The following is an 18,787-nucleotide window of genomic DNA, read 5'->3' as shown; positions in this document are numbered from 1 at the left end:
AAAGCTTGTTTTTTTTTAACATTATAAAAACAGTGGCTAAAGCCAGGAATTTAATAATCTGTGCTGAAACAGCAGAAACTCAAGAGAATAAACAAGTGATCCAATCATACATGTAGCCTTTTCATTAGATGAACCACCTATAAATACAGTAAGCGCATTTCCTATGGGTTGTATGCACAAATATACAGGAAATACAAAAACATGTAAAGAGTAAAATTATCAATTTTGCCTGAAAAATTTGTATATGTAATAGGCCAAATATCAGTATTTTGTAATAACCAATTAACTGTTGTTTGGCTTTTTAAAATACTTCCATGACTCTAGCCTACAATTCTGTATTAAAACAACTGAAGCTTTATCTCCAATGAGGATAACAAACAAAGACCTAAGTCCTCTGGTAAGGTGAGGTACTTTGGCAATTAACATATCCTTAGAAGCTTAAAATTAGTTTTAAATATTAAAAATGAATATTGAATCTTCTCTGGAGCAATAGTTACTCCCCAAATGTTAAAGCTCATTTTGAGAGCAAAGGTTTGTAGTAAAAATTTCCATATACACTGAAAGATTCAAAGTTCTAACTTCTTACATTGAAGAAGCAACAAAATTACATAATATAAGGCTAGTAGCCACTCTTTTGTAAAAAATTTTTAATGATATCACTTCATGGGCTCTCTAAAATTATAAGCAAGCTCACAAAATAAAAACTCACAATCGCCAGGATGTAAACAAACTGCATAAAAACAATCCTCTAAATCTATCTTGAAATGGCAGTTGGATAAGCAAACAAGCTGTAATGCTCTCACAAGTTTTAAAACCTCATCAATCCTTTTTAAATCCTGTTACAATCTCTACCTGTTTGATTTTTTTCTTAATTATAAATAAGTTTGAGTTAGTCAATGTAACACTGACAATCTTTAATCACAATCTTTAAGATCTCTTTGTAACACCAGAGCACAGCCACAACTTTGGAAAGTCACCTGAGTTCTGAGTATGTGACTAGGCAGCTGTTCTTGGGACAGTGGAATTAGCATCAAAATACAGTAACTTTAGGGCAAACCACACCTTTGGCTATGATTGCCAATTCCTACATGTGAACGCACGATGGTGCGGTCTCCAATACCTCAACAAAGAGACACTGCCCTAAAATCTTTTAGAAGCCTGGTTTCTAGAATAAGAATTCCATAAAAATATTACCTCAATTTGGACCTGTTTCCCTAGGTTGGCTCATATCCAAATTACAGTTTTAAGCCAAGTTTCTGTTACCAATGTTCCACCTTTTAAGCTGTGAAGCTCCTGGTGTCTTTAGGATCAGCTAGTATAAACACTTAGCCAGCCCCTGGGGAGCTTGTCCAGCAGACTTAGGCTTCTAGCTACAGATGTAGGCTCCAAAAGCCAATTGAAACTGTTTTTTATGCATTGTTCCCTTCTTGAAACGAGTTAAAACCAAGTCAAGGTGTGAACGACTGGCAGATAAAGTTTTTATAATTTTTTCTTTTGAACACGAAACATAAAACATTTAAACAACGAGAAACAAAGACCACAGACATAAACTGACAGACATGGATAGCTTGGTGCACCAAGGACACACAACAGACCTAGAGGGAAAAAACTAGATGGTGTCCCACGATAGGGACCCACATATCCTACCTATGGAACCCAGAACTAGAAATAAGCATTTCTCCAATAGGAGCCAGCAGAGAGGCAGGACGTCTCCTGCCTTTCTTCTGTTCCCAGGAGAGCCCTGAAAAGTTTTTCTCTTTCTCCAAAGCATCCGTGGAGAGTCCGGGAGGACTGTTTTTTCCCAAACCCATTCTCTCTCATGTCTAGGGTGTAAACTATCTCTAGTCAGGATCCAAAGACTAAAATATAACTCTAAAAGAACGCATATGCAAAAACACTTTACCATTACCTTGTCCCTTTTTTATTACAAGTTTTACTTAAGCTAGCCCCACACTGCTTAAAATTAACCAGGGACACCTTTAAAACAAAAAAACTTGATTAAATCCTTTTTCTTAACTCTTAATCCTCTCTCCCTGAGTGAGCGCTTGATCTCTCCTATGAAACAAGCCTCCTAAATCCATACCTTCCCCATGGCAATTAGACGACAATTATTCGACCGGTCCTTACCTCCCTCTCCAGCGACGCACGAGCGATGCGGCCTGAAGAGTCCTCGATTCCCGCTGCAGCTCTCTTATCTCCATCGTCCTGTAGTCGGCCTTGCTTCGGGGTCCCTGTTCGGGCGCCACTTGTCCCCGCCAGCGGGGACCCAGTTATTCAGGGTCCCGAAGAGGCTTTCTACCTGTGGGCCAAAATGGGGGTGAAGAGAAGAAGGAGACCAAGCAAAAGTTCTGTTGTCAAGGTCTCGTTTATTGGGATGAACATTGCAGCTTTTAAGGCTTTCAGGTAGGGGGAGTGACCTTTGTGAAATATGAAGGAGGGGGAGATGAGGGTATAGGCAGTGATAGCTGGAGGCAAAGAAGTCAGGCGATGAGGTCAGGTGGTGGAGACACTGGGTGTCTGAGGAGATAACTGGTATCTGCTCGAGCTGAGGCATCCCTTGAATGTTATACTCCTGTGCCGTAAATTCATGGGAGAGGCTTTATCCAACAATCTTAAGATTTATGGCAGTCATCTTCGGGGTGAGTCTCTGTGGCCAAACAGCCCAGAGTCACTTTGAACCATGCAGTCAAAAAGCGGCTAGGCCCAAATCCAATATGGCTCCGTGCACACTGATGGCTGTGTTTCCCACAGTGAAGACTCAGATTTGCACAGGGTTTTCTGAAAGGATTTCTACTGGGTATTTGTCTTATGCGGAGGACATAGTCCAGTAGACGAGGACTACGAGGTCTGAATTTGGGTCCCCAGAACACATTAGAGGCTGGATCTGTTGGAGATATGCCTGAAATCTGAGCACTCCTTGGGTTAGATGGGAGGCAGAAACCGGACAGTCGACAGAAGCTCAAAGGCTAGACCACCTTGTGTACAAAGTGGGGGATGACAAGAGAGAGCCTGTCTCAAAGAGCAAGATGAGGAGCAAGACCTGAGCTCTGCCCTCTGCCCTCTGCCCTCCATGTCACCTCTGATCTCCTTCTACACTCTGAGATACACACATGTGGACATTCATATTTACAAAAAAAATGTACTTTCCACAAATACATAATGAAAGGCATTTTTCATTCCCGGCTAGAGACATAGTTCAGTGCTAAACACTTGCCTAGTGTTTCATTACCACGAAAAAGAGGAATTAAAGTTCTTAGTCTCATTGGATATTCCCCAATACTGTGATTAGCAGGCATGACTCTTCTCGTGTGGCCCCCAAGGAAGTGGACCACAGAGAGGTTTCACAGCTTGTAGAAGTTCACACAATTCATAAGCATCACATCTGAGAGCAACCCTAAGGGTTTCCTCCCTTCAAGCCACTGTGTTTTGCATGGTATTCGCAGGCATCAGGAAAGTAAAATGGGTTTTACAGAATGGAATAACAGCCTTTCTTCTTAGAAGTGGAGGTGTGGCTGTTAGGGCCTGGCTTTCAGGAGAATGCCATTTTCGATGTCTCCTTGTGACCCCATTTAAAGTCTCTCTCCTACAACTCTGCACTCTCCCCAAGGCCAGAGAAGCAGTTCACAGGCATCATTGTTCTGTGGGACACTTTCCTCAATGTGGAGGTCAGAATCCTTGATCCCCAGGAAGTGACCTCATAAAACATCTCTCCTCTCAAAGCACACGGGTAATAACTCTGCTTTCTTCTTTTCTCAGAGCTCTGCCTCCTCACTGTGAGTCTGAGGCTGCCCACCTCTGACTTGAATCTTTTGGGACCTGTTCAAAGCTTCCTGCTTTTTTTTTTTTTTTTTTTTTTTTTTTTTTGCCATACCGGGTGAGGAGGGCAGGAGAAGAGAGGGAGACAGCAGTATCTTGAAGACTTGAGCCCCAACGTGGCTTCTTCCTGGCTGTGCAAACATGGGAGGAGTCTTTTGTCTTCTCTGGGCTTTCTCTGTAATTTGGTGGGTATTTTAATTCATTTGCGCATGTTCATTGAGGTCTGTCTGGTTCCAGGGCCCCTGCTGAGCAGAGATGATTTGGCAACTACCTGTGCCTGAAGGAGCCTCCTTGCTCTGACAGTGGCTAGACGAGGGAGATGGTGACTACTGTGCAGAATAAAATGACACTAGAGCTAAGTTCTACAGGTAGAACGGACATTGTACTGGGAGGTATGTAATGGGGGGAGTTTGGAAGTTATTTGCCAAGTAATTAAGATGCTAAGGACGCGTAAGAGTTAAGCTAAGCAGACAGCTTTGCAGGCAGAGAGAATGGCGTGTTCCTGGAAGTGATGAAATGATGGGGTACTGTGCTTCCCGTCGTCTGCAGCATCCCCACTTCACAGTCAGTATCTGCATGAGTCTGCTTGATGTTAATTCACCAAGATCATAAATTCCAAGGTTGGTGGCCATATCCAAATCTACCTTGGTAGGAGTTTGGTTCCAAGACACATCCCATCTCCTGGGCACTAAATGTGTGTCCTCAACACATGATGAGCTATTTGCCTGGAATGCATACATGTCCTCCGTATACTGGGAATCGTATCTAGATAACCCATAACCCCTGATATAAAGCAAACGCTATGGAAGTTCTGGATACGCAGCATTGCTTGGGAAGAAACTCTGTGTGTTTAAGACAGGTGAGGGCTCTTTGTCCTGATATGGAATGTGAAATCCCAGTGCAAGGTGCCTGCTCCTTACATGGTACCCACGATGGTGGTGATGGCCATGGCATGATGGGCAAGAACCCAGCGAAGCTGGAGGTGTGAGTGGTGCTTTGAGAGCGTTTCCCATGAGGCTGCATCCTGAGAAGAAACCCCATTCTCCTACTTCATCTCCGAAGGACTACAGAGACCATTCTCACAGTGTAGCAGGATGTCAGGAAGCTGTTCAGGAGGGCTACCTCTTTATCTGCATGCCACACAGCTGTCCCCAGAAACCATTTGCTTATCACCATCCCTCTCTTCACATTCAATGAGGACTCATCCAACAAAGGCCTCCTCTGAGAAATGCCACCTGTACTTCCTACAGAAACATTGTTCTCTTCCCCAGCCTGTTTGGGCTCACACAAATGAAGCCTAAGTGGGAGAAGCCACACTTGGCAGAGAGTTGTCTGTCTGTGCGCTGAGTTTCTGTTGTCTCGACTGGGTCCCAGGAGCACTTCCGAAGCTTCTCATTCACTGACACAAATGGTCTCTAACAGACTCTCTGTGTTGATTATTTCCAGAGCCTCCTCAATGACAACAAAGCCTATCAACTCCCCATGCCCTTCGCCTTGGCTTCAAAGAGGTACAGAGACGCGCTCAGCTTGAGAGCAGGTGAACAGCTCGCACAATCCCTGTGCCACAGTGTGGGGCATGAACATCAGCTCTCTCGCATGCGCAGAACCTGTCAGGAAAAGAAGCAGAGGTAGAAGGTTTGGAGTAAACACTGCCATCCGTGGAATCCATTTGGTGCTACCTCCCTATCCACTTTCTGCCATCATGCACTGTCACCTAGAAACTTCCCTTTGCCTCTCTGAGACTCAGTTTCCTTCTCTGGAAAGTATTATAGTTCCTAGCACTGTATCAAATGCTCCATCTGGAGAATCTCATTTGCCCTCAAGTCTGTGATGAGGTAGGCGCTTTAGTCCTAGCTTCTACATGAAGACATCAACTGACAGTCACGTAGATAGTTCTAGTGTTGGCTTACAGACAATTCCACTAGGCTCAGACCGACAGCTACCTAGCGACAGCTAGCCTAGTGGCTTGCCCGCTGTGAGCCAGGTGTCTAAGAGGGACTGCTAGGTTACTCCAATTCTCTCTCCCCCTTATCTCCCATTCTCTGTCTCCTCTCCTTCTCTCTCTTCCTCTCCTGTCCATCGCTTCCTCCCTCCCCCCTTTTCTCTTTCCATCTTCCTTCTCTCTCTGTTCTCATGTGTTTCTGGTCAGCTTCTTCCTCTCTCCCTTTTCTCTCTCCTTCCTTCTCCGTCTCCCCATCTCTGCCGCTGTCCCTTTCTAGGCCCTGCTCCTTTCCCCTGAAAAAAATCTTTATTTTAGGTTTGTTGCCCATGGTGAGATTCCTTGGGGAAACATTTTGCAGGGCCTGCTGAGGGGCTCCCTTCCACTGTAATTATACAACATTATAAAACACAATAAGTCTATAACATTTGAAACCAAGTCTTTGAAACTCAAGACCTATATTGCAGGACTTTCAGGAGTCCTCTCCGTTTATAAGACACCGAGATCTCTGCATTGTCACTGCTCTGCTTCTATCTTACCATCCTTCTGCCCCAGCCGAAGCAGCCAGCTCTTTAAAAGGAAAAGCCACGTTCCTTTCTGAATCAAAAAGGCTGTTAGCATCCTGGAAGAACTTCCCCAGTTCACTCATTCGGAGCCAATCAACAACAGGACGATCTTAGCGTTACCTTTTGGCCAGATTGAGAGCAGTGTGACCTTCTGGGAGCTCCCCAGGGCAGCTTGCTTTTTAACATGGAATCTCAGAGAATCCTTTTTTTGGGCAGGTGAGGAAGTAACCAACATTTACATATCCTGCCAGCCCCGGGTGCTGCCAGCACAACAATTAGCAATTGAGAACACAGGGCACAGCCACAGAACCATTTGATATTCTGTCATCCCAACAAAGACCCAATAATCCCCACCTCTACCCACTGTAGCTCCTAAGTGCTGACTCCTGTCAGTTACCCAAGCAGACACTGTAATGTTAGCTCAAGCCATCAACTAGGATAAACCCCACACACCTTAAGATTAAGATTTAGGAGTCAATAAAGAGGTCTCAGATTTTGTTTGTAAGTGACATGTCTAGACAATTTAGTTTATTCTTCAACAGTGACGGAAGGCAACGCGAATTGCTGTGTCAGAAAAACTCAGAGACTTCAATAGCTTAAAACAATCACGTACGATGTCTAACTCACCGAATAAGGGGCACCAGCATGTCCCTGTGATAGAGGAAAGGAGGGCTACATCAGCCAGACTCTCACATGCCTCAGCCTACCATCTTATTAGTCACCACTGGTCATGTGCCCCCCTTCAGCTTACTGGGAGGTTGGGGACACAGGAGAATGCACGGATTCTAGGTTTGGCCATAGCCTGCCTTATTAGGTCCAGGTCCTCACGCACTCTGTGTTCTCTGGGGGCTGATGGAGAAGCCAGGCTGAGATGTCCTTCAAAGGCTTGAATAAGTAGAGTAATGCCAGGGTAGCTCAGATAGAAAGAGAACTGAGTAGGAAAAGCACAGATTTCCAGTTGAGAATATTCTTTCTAAGTGAGATTGTGTAAGGGTCTGAAAATGGTGAAAGGAAGACCCCAGACTCAGATAGAGTCCAAAGACAAAGAGCATTCCGCAGAAACAGCCAGCATGCGGGGGTCAACCATTCTCTAAAATAGGGACCCCAGAAAAAAGCAAGCAGACTACTTTATAGGGAACAGGGGGAACTCTCTTGAAGGATTAGGTAATGTAAAATTTCATTGGTGGGTGCTGGGGGAGTCACAGGTGATCAGTGGTCTACATTCCTATGTCATGAGCATTCAACCATGTGATGAAATAGGGCTGCCCATTGTAGATGGTCCATCCCGAGATAAGATATTTCCCTATTTTTGTGCTTATCCCCAGGCTGTTCTTTGGGAGGGGGCTTTATGATCTTGTTCTGGATTTTATGGTCTGTTCCTGGAGCTGGTGCCTTATGACTTAGTTTCTGGGATTTATGGTCTATTCTTGAAGCTGGTGCCTTTTTGAAATCAGACCTGCCCTTAAAATGGAGACAGACAAAGGGGGTTTATACTGTCCTTTCAATTGCTAATTTAATCTTATTTTGTCATATAGGACTATAATGAACGTTGAGGAATTTCCTTCCACCCCATCCATCCCAGTTTTCCTTTTTCCACATGTCCCTTTGTTTCCCCAGATAACTCCATTTTTACTTTCACTTCATAAATACTACTATGATTTATATAAGATCTGGGGCCCCAAAATCAGAAAAAAATGAAGAATATTTGTCAGAGATTGGCTTACTTAGCTCTCTGTGAGCTAATTCTCTCCAGTTGTCCGATTTTCTTACAAATGATTTACTGTTTGATTTCAGACCCCGGGACAAGGGACTAAGAGGCATATTTTACATATCAAAGCAGACCTCGATTCCAGGTTCTCCCAGCATCCCTCAGTCCCAACCTGGCATACCTTGCCTCCAACCCTGAACCCAGAGGCTGGGCTGCCCTTCCCCTGAGAGGCTTTTGCCTATATAATCTAGACATTTTAGGCTCGCTCTCTTTCTCTTCCTCTTACCTCTCTCACGCTCCCTCTTTCCTCTCTCCAAGTGCACAGTGATCTTTCTCTTTCTGCCCCCTCTTCTCTCTTTCTTCCCATGTGGACTTCCTGGCCTCCTCCCTTGGAGTCATTGAACTTACCTGCCTTAAAGCAGCTTCCCAGTAAACCTGCATTTAATATTTTCTAATGTAGCTTGAATTGACTCATTTCACCGGCAGCAGAGAAATAGCTATCAGATGGTCCCGAATGGGTAAGTCTGTCATTTTAATGGACACATAGGCCATTTAGATTACAGTATATCCTTCTGAGGTCTCTGGAGAGTTTGAATACTAAGCAAGTGAAAGAAGGGAATTTTTCAGTTCCTTTAGATAAAAGAGCTCAGTCTGTAATGACTGATCCCAGTGATCCACCACCTGTGTCTCATGATGAACAATTTGGATAGGAAAAGGTGTAAGGTTTAACGTTTATATCTGAGGATATGAAAGCTTCTGAGAAAATGTTGGAGGGTTTAGGTGTTTGGTAATGGAAGTTATGAAGGTTAGAGGATGTGAAAAATTTAGATGGTGGTAGGAAAGTGATAATCTTTTTGTAAACTTAATTCTTGTAAGCTTCAGGGAATCCACTTAAATTTGCCTCCCACATTCACAGGGACTACAGATGAGTACTGTCAATTGGCTGCCTGTTTCTCTCCCTCCCTGCCTGTTCCTGAGGGTGGCATCTATCCTCCTTTCCTTGGACCTGGGACCAAACCCCTCCTTCAGCTCCTAAGACCATGGGCCTAAGAGTTTCAAATATATACCCAAGAAAAAAGTTTTCTCCCTAAACTCCTTTAACTTTACCTTCTACCCCTAACATCCAGATGTTTCCTTGAAGTCTGAGTTACCCACGGGTGCCTCGGTCTAGACGAACAGACTGCTTCACCTGGGCCTGCATACTACCACCCTCAGATGTCCCACCACTTGGAGAGCAGTGAAACCACCAGCCCTTCCAGGACTTGACCAACATTGCAGATTTCGCCCCACCCCATAGCGGTGCCTCAGTGTCAGCAGGAAGTAGTCATAGATGATTATGTCTCTCCTTATTCATTTATTATCAATAAAACGTTAGAGTGTTTGGTTTCAGACCCTGGGACAAGAGACCGAAGTTCAGATCTAAGCAGACCTGGCTTCCAAGTTCTCCCAGCATCCCTCAGTCCCCATCTGGCATACCCTGCCCCCAACCTTGAACGTTCCAGCCCAGGGACGGGGCTGCCCGTCCCCCAGAGCTCCCTTTCATTAGGTTTCTCTCTCTCTCTCTCTCTCTCTCTCTCTCTCTCTCTCTCTCTCTCTCTCTCTCCCCCTCTCTTCCCCACTCTCCCCCATGCTCCCCTTTCTCTGCCCTCCTCCCCATGGTGACTTCCCTGACCTTGGTCCTAGAAGCCGATGAACTCGCTCACCCGAGACCAACTTCCCAATAAACCTGTATTCAATGGAATCTAATCTGGTTTGAATTGGCTCACTTCGCTTGTGTGGGCATGATTTATCATTTGCCTTCATTCTTGTTTATGGGTGAAGTTTCATTGCCTATGTGTGTACCTGCTTTCTTTATCCCTTCCTCTGTTGGTGCATACCTACATTGGTTCATTACTTAGAGCCTGGTTCCTCTCAGACTGAGTCACTGAAGCATGCCTCTCTGCCCTACGCACCATTCAGTTCATCTCTGAGAACTCTTGGGACAGTGAGAGCCAGAGTAAGAAACTGAGTTTGGAAATGGACAGAGAGGTAAAAGCATCTGTCGGGAATTAAGATCAGTGACGACTGCTCACTCATTTTGGGAACTAGAAGGATTTTGATTCTTTTCATAATCTGTTTGGAAGACGGGAATGTCCCTCTGCTCAGCCCACGGTCATCAGTGACTGGCCACCCTGTACTTGGGTAGGCACCTCATTCAAAAGAACCTATCTGAAGCTGAAAGTGTCCTTCAGGATTGGGAGAAACTACGTGATTAAAAAGAAAGTTTAATTCTGGAAGTTTGAACAAGGACCAAAGAAACCTCTAAAAACCCTTTCGGGTGACTTGGTCTTCAAAGAACACGGACACATGCCAGCTGGGCTTTCTCTGTCTGGAGACTGACAACGCCTTTGCCTTTTTAATTTCTCAGAACTTTCCTTATTTCTGAATGGTTCAAATTAAAAGAAAGGGGAAATAAGAGAACGCCATTTGAGATACTAGTGTAACCTCCAGAGGGCAGTAACTTTTCAAACTTTCCAGAAAGCTGCTCGAAATGTATTTTCCTAGATTAAGAAATATTCTTCTCCTATAGATGCAGTAATTCCACTTCAGAAATTTATCCCAAGGAAATAGTCACACTGAGAACAAATTAGACATATACAAGGAATCTCAAGAAGGCATTATTTGTTATAATGAGACTCTGGCAATAATCTACACGTTCAATAGGAGAATAAAAAGGTGATTATGGTATAACCATATGACAATACTATTCAGCTAGTTAAAATAATGCTTTGGATCCTTTTTGTGAAGCAGGCAAGGCTGGCTGAGCTCTGCAGCTTATGAGCTATGTAAAAGAGACACATGCTATACGGTGACAATAGCATTCAAACCATAATAAACTGGAAGGATTACTCTTGGTGTTTATATCTTTATATATTCCTTGTCATTAATGCTTTCTTCAATATGCCTATATTGTTTTTCTAATTTACCAAAGAGCAAGTTAGAACCATACCTATTTGGAGGTGTCTTTGCATGTTGTTGTAAAAATATAAAAATAAAAAAAGTATAGTTGTCTTTTACCTTAGGTCCGCACCGCAGTGCCTCAAGATATCTGCTAGACATCTTGGAAACGCATCCCAACTCCGTGGTGGCCCAGTGTCTCTTGCCGATACATACTTTCCTACACTCAAACCGTCACATAAAAGAACACACAACACAATAATCTTTGACTCAATTGGTAAGATATAATTGCCCACCTAAATATACAAAACCAAGTACCATCCATCCCTTAAGAACATTTGTAACAACCTATAAAGGTACAGTGTGGAATCTTTTTTTTTCTTTTTTTCGGAGCTGGGGACCGAACCCAGGGCCTTGCGCATGCTAGGCAAGCACTCTACTGCTGAGCTAAATCCCCAACCCCTACAGTGTGGAATCTTAACATGACCTGCCATATTGTCAGGCCACGGCTTCTCTCCTTCTCCTCCTGTCTCTTCCTCCTTTCTGTTCCAGTCTCCTCCCTTCCTTCAAACTTCTCTCCTGCCCATCCTTCCTTTTCCTCTAATGACAGGCCTCCTTCTATCCTGTACCTGCCCCTCACCTGTGTTTTACAAATTCAATGGGGAGAAGTTTCTGGTGAAGTCACCTGATTCCTGGGTACTGACTAGGCAACTATCCTTGGGGCAGTGGAATTAGCATCAAAATACAGATAACTCCAGGGCAAACCACAACATTTGCATGCCTAGATTACATCTGAAAGGCCTCAGCCAGGAACTTTCTTTGTGCAGTGGAAGGTGATTAACTCTGTAGCTCACTACTAGTCAAAGGGCAAAGAATAAGAATCTGCATTGTTCAGCCACTGAGATGGCACCTATCTCCGCCCTCCAAGGCCCAGGGATAGGAAGAGTGAGAGGTGGGATAGGAAGACTGAGAGGTGAAGGTTATAACAGGACCAAAACATTCATGAACGCACAGCAGCTGTGGCTACCTGCATCAGTTCAAGCCTGTCAGCACCCCAGTTTGTGTGGGGAAGGAGCCCATGAGCCCCCACTCCTAACTGAGGAGCTACTGGCAGTTGATGGCTTCTGGGGAAGAGGGAGACAGTTTAATTTATGGGTGTGACACATGCTTGGTTGACAGTGCTTCAGCACATGCCTGATACAGGTTTATATTGGTAGTATAAATTTGAATTAATGGGCTATAAAGAAAAAGAGGACAGAGTTGAGGGCATAGGGCTGGAGAGGGCGTCAATATGATCAAATATATGGTGTATATGTTGAGATTCTCAAAAATTAATACTACCTTAAAAATACATATTTAACTTGAAAAGACAAATTCTATTTCTTTTGTTGAAATGCTGGCCATGGAACATTGTAGGCAACTACTCTACTACATAGTAGGCAAAAACCCCACTGATACTGAATTAGGGAGCCTACCTAGGTCTAAACTATGTCCTCTTTATTTATATGTTATAGTAGTGAACCTTGATGTTTTGGTAGGACTCCTAATAGTGGGAGTAAGGACTGTTTATGGTGTTTTTGTCTACTTTTGCAACCATTGTCCTCCTTCTTGGTCGGTCACCTCATGCAGCTTTAATATGAGGGGTAGTGCCTAATCTAATTGCAACCTGATACCCCACCTTTGGTTGATATCCCTGGGAGGCGTGTTCTTTTTTTGAGGAGAAATTGAGGAGGAATGGAGGGAAGAAAGAAGGTAGAAGGGATGGAGGAGGTGGGGAACCTAAGGAGGAAGGATTTAGTGGTTTGAATAGGAATGGCCCTATAGACTCATGTGTGTGAATGCTTGGCCCAGTACCAGGAGTGGGGTATTGGTTGCAGTGATAGACCTGACCATGTTTTTGTTTGGAGCAATGTGAATTTTGGAATTCTGGATTAGGAAAGCCATGGATGCTTTAAATGGGACTTAATGGGACTTCCTAGTAGAAATATGGAAGACATTAATGCTGAAGGTGATTGAACTGTGGGGGCCTGACTCAAATGGTTTCAGAGAAGGATCTGAGTATGTTGCCTAGAGACTATTTTCATGATATTTTGATAAAGAATGTAACTGCTTTTTGCTCCTGTGTAAAAAGTCTGTCTTAGGCTTAAGTGAAGAGTTTTGGAATAATTCTGTTAGCAGAGGAAATTTCAAAACAGCCTAGTATTGACTCTGTTGTGTGGTTATTTGTGTTTGGCCTTATGAAGATTTATAATGAAAAGGAGCAAGTTGAACAAGTAAAAACACAAAAGATACAGATTGAAGAGAAAAGGGATACCAAAAAGTAGAACAGAGTTAAGTCCTGTGTTCAAGTAGAAAAACAGATTAAGAAATGGAAAAAGGGGAGTGATGACCTCAGGGAAAGACCCTTCTCAACTAAGCTTACAACTTATGAAAAGCTTTGGTCCAGGTATGGTGGTGTACATCTTTAATCCCAGCACTCAGGTGACAGAGGCAAGCAGATCTCTGAGTTCAAGGCCCACAGAGCCTACAGAGCAAGGCTTCAGTTGAGGGTCTACAGAGCAAGTTCCAGAGTACCTAAGCTTATACAGTGTAAGAAACCATCAAAAACTGAAAGCTGGTGATGATGTAATTGAACAAGGGGCCCATGTTCCATCCTGGGCAAGCAGCAGAACTTGACAGTTTCAGCCACATGGTTCTGGCTTTAGACTCAAGGATAGAAGAAAAGAGTTATGGGATCTCTCTTCACAACTGAGGAAAGCTAGTGAGCCCAAGCATATGTTAGGGGTATCCTTTTATGGAGACCCAGAGAAACCATTGTGTGAAGCTGAGAAGGTGAAGCCTGGATTGACTTAGTGACCCCAAGATATTGGAGATGCCAGAGCCATGGGATACCTATTGAGGAAAGCTGCTGACATGAAGTGGAGCCAGTTGAAGAGAAAGAAGTGTGTTGCAATCAACAAACCTGAAAAGAGTTGGAGATCCGAAGAGCATTTTGACACCAGACACGGAGATAAATAGTTTAGAGTTTGCTCAGTCGTCTTTAGTCTTGCTTTTTCAGTATTTCTCACTCTACTCCCTTTTGGAATGGTCATGTATATCCTGTACCACTGTATGTTGGAAATATATGATCTGCTTTTTCATTTTTACTTTACAGAAGATTACAGTTAAGAGATTATATAATCTCAGAAGAGACTTTGAACTTTAGACTTTTAAACAGGGTTGAGACTACTAAAGAATATGGATTCTTTTGAAGTTGGACTGAATGCATTTCTAAAATGTGGTACGGCTACAAGCCTATGAGGGCAATGAAGTGGAATGTGGTAGTTTATTTAGAAATGACCTCCAAACACTTATGTGCATGAATGCTTGGCCATAGGGAATGGCACTATTAGGAGGTGTGTCCTTGTTGAATGAGGTGTGTCATTGGGGGCAGGCTTTGAGGTATTATAAGCTGAAGTCTGGCTATTGTGTCACTGTCTCTCCTTGCTGCCTGCAGATGGATCAAGATATAGAACTCTCAGCAACTTCTCCAGCAACATGTCTGCCTATAGACATCCATGTTTCCCATCATGAGGATAATGGACTGAACTTCTGAAACAGTAAGTCAGCCCCAATGAAATATTTTCCTTTATAATAAGAATTACCATGGTCACTGGGACAGGATCCTTTCAGTTTCTGCCTGTGCCCAGAGCTAATCCGGGCATACAGATCTCTGTACCTAAATCCTGTGGGGGACAGAGCTGGACTCTCAGAAGTGCAGATAATCCTGAGAGCTCAGGGGAGACCACCACTTCTGCTCACATTCCTGGCCCAAGAGGAACCACCTAGAGCCTTCTGGACACAAGAACCGAGGAGCAGTCTGGGATAGGATCCTTCCAGTTTCTGCCTGTGCCCGGAGCTGACCCTCTGAAACAGCTCTCTGCACCTGGATCATGCTGGGAGAAAGCTGGTCTCTAGGAGTGCTGACACATAGGCTTACAGAAAGGTCAAGCCACTGTCAGAGACAGCAAGTCCAGCTAATACTGGAGACAATCAGATGGCAAGAGGCAAACACAGGAACCTAAGCAACAGAAACCTAGGCTACTTGGCATCATCAGAGCCCAGTTCTCCCACCAAAGCAAATACTGGATACCCCAACACACCAGAAGGCAAGATTTGGATTTAAAATCACATCTCATGATGATGATAGAGGACTTCAAGTAGGACATAAGTAAGTCCCTAAAGAAATACAGGACAACAAAGGAAAACAAGTAGAAGCCCTTAAAGAGGGAACACAAAATCCCTTAAAGGATTACAGGAAAACACAACCAAACAGGTGAAGGAATTGAACGAAACCATCCAGGATCTAAAAATGGAAATATAAATAATAAAGCAAGCACAAAGGGAGACAGCCCCAGAGATAGAAAACCTAGGAAGGAGATCAGGAGTCATAGATGCAAGCATCGCCAACCAAATACAAGAGATAGACGAGAGAATTTCAGGGGCAGAAAATACCATAAAAATATTGATGCAACCATCAAAGAAAATGTAAAATGCAAACCACAAAGCATCCAGGAAATCCAGGACACAATGAAAAGATCAAACCTATGAATAATAGGTATAGAAGAGAGTGAAGATTCCCAACTTAAAGGGCCAATATCCTCAACAAAATTATAGAAGAAAACTTACCTAACCTAAAGGAAAATAAGCCCATAAACATACAAGAAGCCTACAGAACTTCAAATAGATTGGATCAGAAAAGGAATTCCTCCTATCATATAATAGTCAAAACACCAAATGCACAAAACAAAATAAGAATACTAAAAGCAGTAGGGGAAAAGGTCAAGTAACATAAAGGCAGACCTATGAGAATCACACCAAACTTCTCACCAGAGACTATGACAGCCAGAAGATCCTGGGCAGATGTCATACAGACCCTAAGAGAACACAAATGCCAGCCCAGGCTACTGTATCCAGCAAAACTCTCAATTAGCATAGATGGAAAAACCAAGATATTCCATGACAAAACTAAATTTACACAATATCTTTCTACAAATCCAGCCCTACAAAGGGTAATAGATGGAAAATTCCAACACAAGGAGGAAAACTAAACCCTAGAAAAAGCAGGAAAGTAATCTTCTTGCAACAAATACAAAAGAAGATAGCCACACAAACTTAATTCTGCCTCTAACAACAAAAATAAGAGGAAACAAAAATCATTATTCCTTGATATCTCTTAATAACAATGGACTCATTTCCCTAATAAAAAGACATTGACTAACAAACTGGATATGTAAAGAGGACCCAGCATTTTGCTGCATACAGGAAACACACATCAGTAACAAAGACAGTTACTACCTCAGAGTAAAAGGCTGGAAAACAATTTTCCAAGCAAATGGTCCAAAGAAAGAGGCTGGAGTAGCCATTCTAATATTGAACAAAATTTACTTTCAACCAAAAGTTGTCAAAAAAGATAAGGAAGGACACTTCATATTCATCAAAGGAAAAATCCACCAAGATGAACTCTTAATCCTGAATATCTGCTCCAAATGCAAGGGCACCTCCATTCATAAAAGAAACCTTACTAAAGCTCAAAGTACACATTGCACCTCACACAATAATAGACTTCAACACCCAACTCTCAGCAATGAGCAGATCACAGAAACAGAAACTAAACAAACATAGAGAAACGAACAGACGTTATGAACCAAATGAATTTAACCGATATCTATAGAATATTTCATCCTAAAACAAAAGAATATACCTTCTCAGCACCTCATGGTACCCTCTCCAAAATTGACCATATAATTGGCCACAAATCAGGCCTCAACAGATACAAGAAGACTGAAATAATCCCGTGCATCCTATCAGATCACCACGGAATAAGACTGGTCTTCATTAACAACAAAAACAACAGAAAGCCCACATACACATGAAAGTTGAACAGTTCTCTACTCAATGATAACTTGGTCAAAGAAGAAATAAAGAAATTAAAGACTTTTTAGAATTTAATGAAAATGAAGGCCCAACATACCCAAACTTATGGAACACAATGAAAGCAGTGCTAAGAGAAAAACGCATAGCTCTGAGTGCCTCCAAAAAGAAACTGGAGAGAGCATACACTAACAGCTTAACAGCACGCCTGAAAACTCTAGAACAAAAAGAAGCAAGTACACCCAAGAGTAGATGGCAGGAATAATCAAACTCAGGGCTGAAATCAACCAAGTAGAAACAAAAAGAGCTATACAAAGAATCAACAAAACCAGGAGGTGGTTCTTTGAGAAAATCAACAGGATAGTTAAAACCTTAGCCAGACTAACCAGAAGGCACAGAGAGAGTATTCAAATTAACAAATCAGAAATGAAAAGGGAGGCATAAGAACAGAACTGAGGAAATTAAAAAAAAAAAAAAAAACCATCAGATCCTACTACAAAAGCCTATATTCAACAAAACTGGAAAATCTGGATGAAACAGAAAATTTTCTAGACAGACACCAGGTACAAAAGTTAAATCAGGATCATATAAACCATCTAAATAGTCCCATAACTCCTAAATAAATAGAAGCAGTTATTAAAAGTCTCTCAACCAAGAAAAGCTCAGGACCAGATGTGCTAGTGGAGAATTCTATCAGACTTTCATAGAAGACTTAATATCTATACTCTCCAAACTGTTCCACAAAATAGAAATAGAAGGAAGACTACTAAATTCCTTTTTTTTTTTATTAACTTGAGTATTTCTTATTTACATTTCAAGTGTTATACCCTTTCCTGGGTTATGGGCCAACATCCCCCTAACCCCCCCTCCCCTTCTTTTATGGGTGTTCCCCTCCCCATCCTCCCCCCATTGCCACCCTCCCCCCAACAATCACGTTCACTGGGGGTTCAGTCTTAGCAGGATCCAGGGCTTCCCCTTCCACTGGTGCTCTTACTAGGATATTCAATGCTACCTATGAGGTCAGAGTCCAGGGTCAGTCCATGTATAGTCTTTAGGTAGTGGCTTAGTCCCTGGAAGCTCTGGTTGCTTGGCATTGTTGTTCATATGGGATCTCGAGTCCCTTCAAGCTTTCCAGTTTTTTCTCTGATTCCTTCAACAGGGGTCCTGTTCTCAGTTCAGTGGTTTGCTGCTGGCATTCGTCTATGTATTTGCTGTATTCTGGCTGTGTCTCTCAGGAGAGATCGACATCCGGTTCCTGTTGGCCTGCACTTCTTTGCTTCATCCATCTTGTCTACTTTGGTGGCTGTATATGTATGGGCCACATGTGGGGCAGGCTCTGAATGGGTGTTCCTTCTGTCTCTGTTTTAATCTTTGCCTCTCTATTCCCTGCCAAGGATATTCTTGTTCCCCTTTTAAAGAAGGAGTGAAGCATTCACATTTTGATCATCCGTCTTGAGTTTCAAGTGTTCTAGGCATCCAGGGTAATTCAAGCATTTGGGCTAATAGTCACTTATCAATGAGTGCATACCATGTGTGTTTTTCTGTTATTGGGTTACCTCACTCAGGATGATATTTTCCAGTTCCAACCATTTGCCTATGAATTTCATAAAGTCATTGTTTTTGATAGCTGAGTAATATTCCATTGTGTAGATGTACCACATTTTCTGTATCCATTCCTCTGTTGAAGGGCATCTGGGTTCTTTCCAGCTTCTGGCTATTATAAATAAGGCTGCTATGAACATAGTGGAGCACGTGTCTTTTTTATATGTTGGGGCATCTTTTGGGTATATGCCCAAGAGAGGTATAGCTGGATCCTCAGGCAGTTCAATGTCCAATTTTCTGAGGAACGTCCAGACTGATTTCCAGAATGGTTGTACCAGTCTGCAATCCCACCAACAATGGAGGAGT

At 42.9% G+C, this 18,787-nt stretch overlaps 1 long non-coding RNA gene across 4 annotated transcripts in view; it reads left to right on the top strand.

The window, feature by feature from the left end:
• The first annotated feature begins 3,770 nt into the window (after positions 1-3,770).
• LOC497861 (similar to 60S ribosomal protein L23a) overlaps positions 3,771-18,787 on the top strand; it is a 30,874-nt gene continuing 15,857 nt past the window's right edge. The window contains exons 1-3 of one of the 4 annotated variants that reach the window (XR_005490002.2): positions 3,776-4,001; positions 5,263-5,353; positions 9,157-14,565. This is a non-coding gene — a long non-coding RNA (similar to 60S ribosomal protein L23a). The other 3 variants (XR_010055293.1, XR_005489999.2, XR_005490000.2) reach the window with 3 other exon arrangements.

This window comes from Rattus norvegicus, chromosome 10 (assembly GCF_036323735.1).
Source record: "Rattus norvegicus strain BN/NHsdMcwi chromosome 10, GRCr8, whole genome shotgun sequence".
In the NCBI taxonomy this organism is placed as follows: Eukaryota; Metazoa; Chordata; class Mammalia; order Rodentia; family Muridae; genus Rattus; species Rattus norvegicus.
This window is presented reverse-complemented; position numbering and strand designations above follow the sequence as displayed.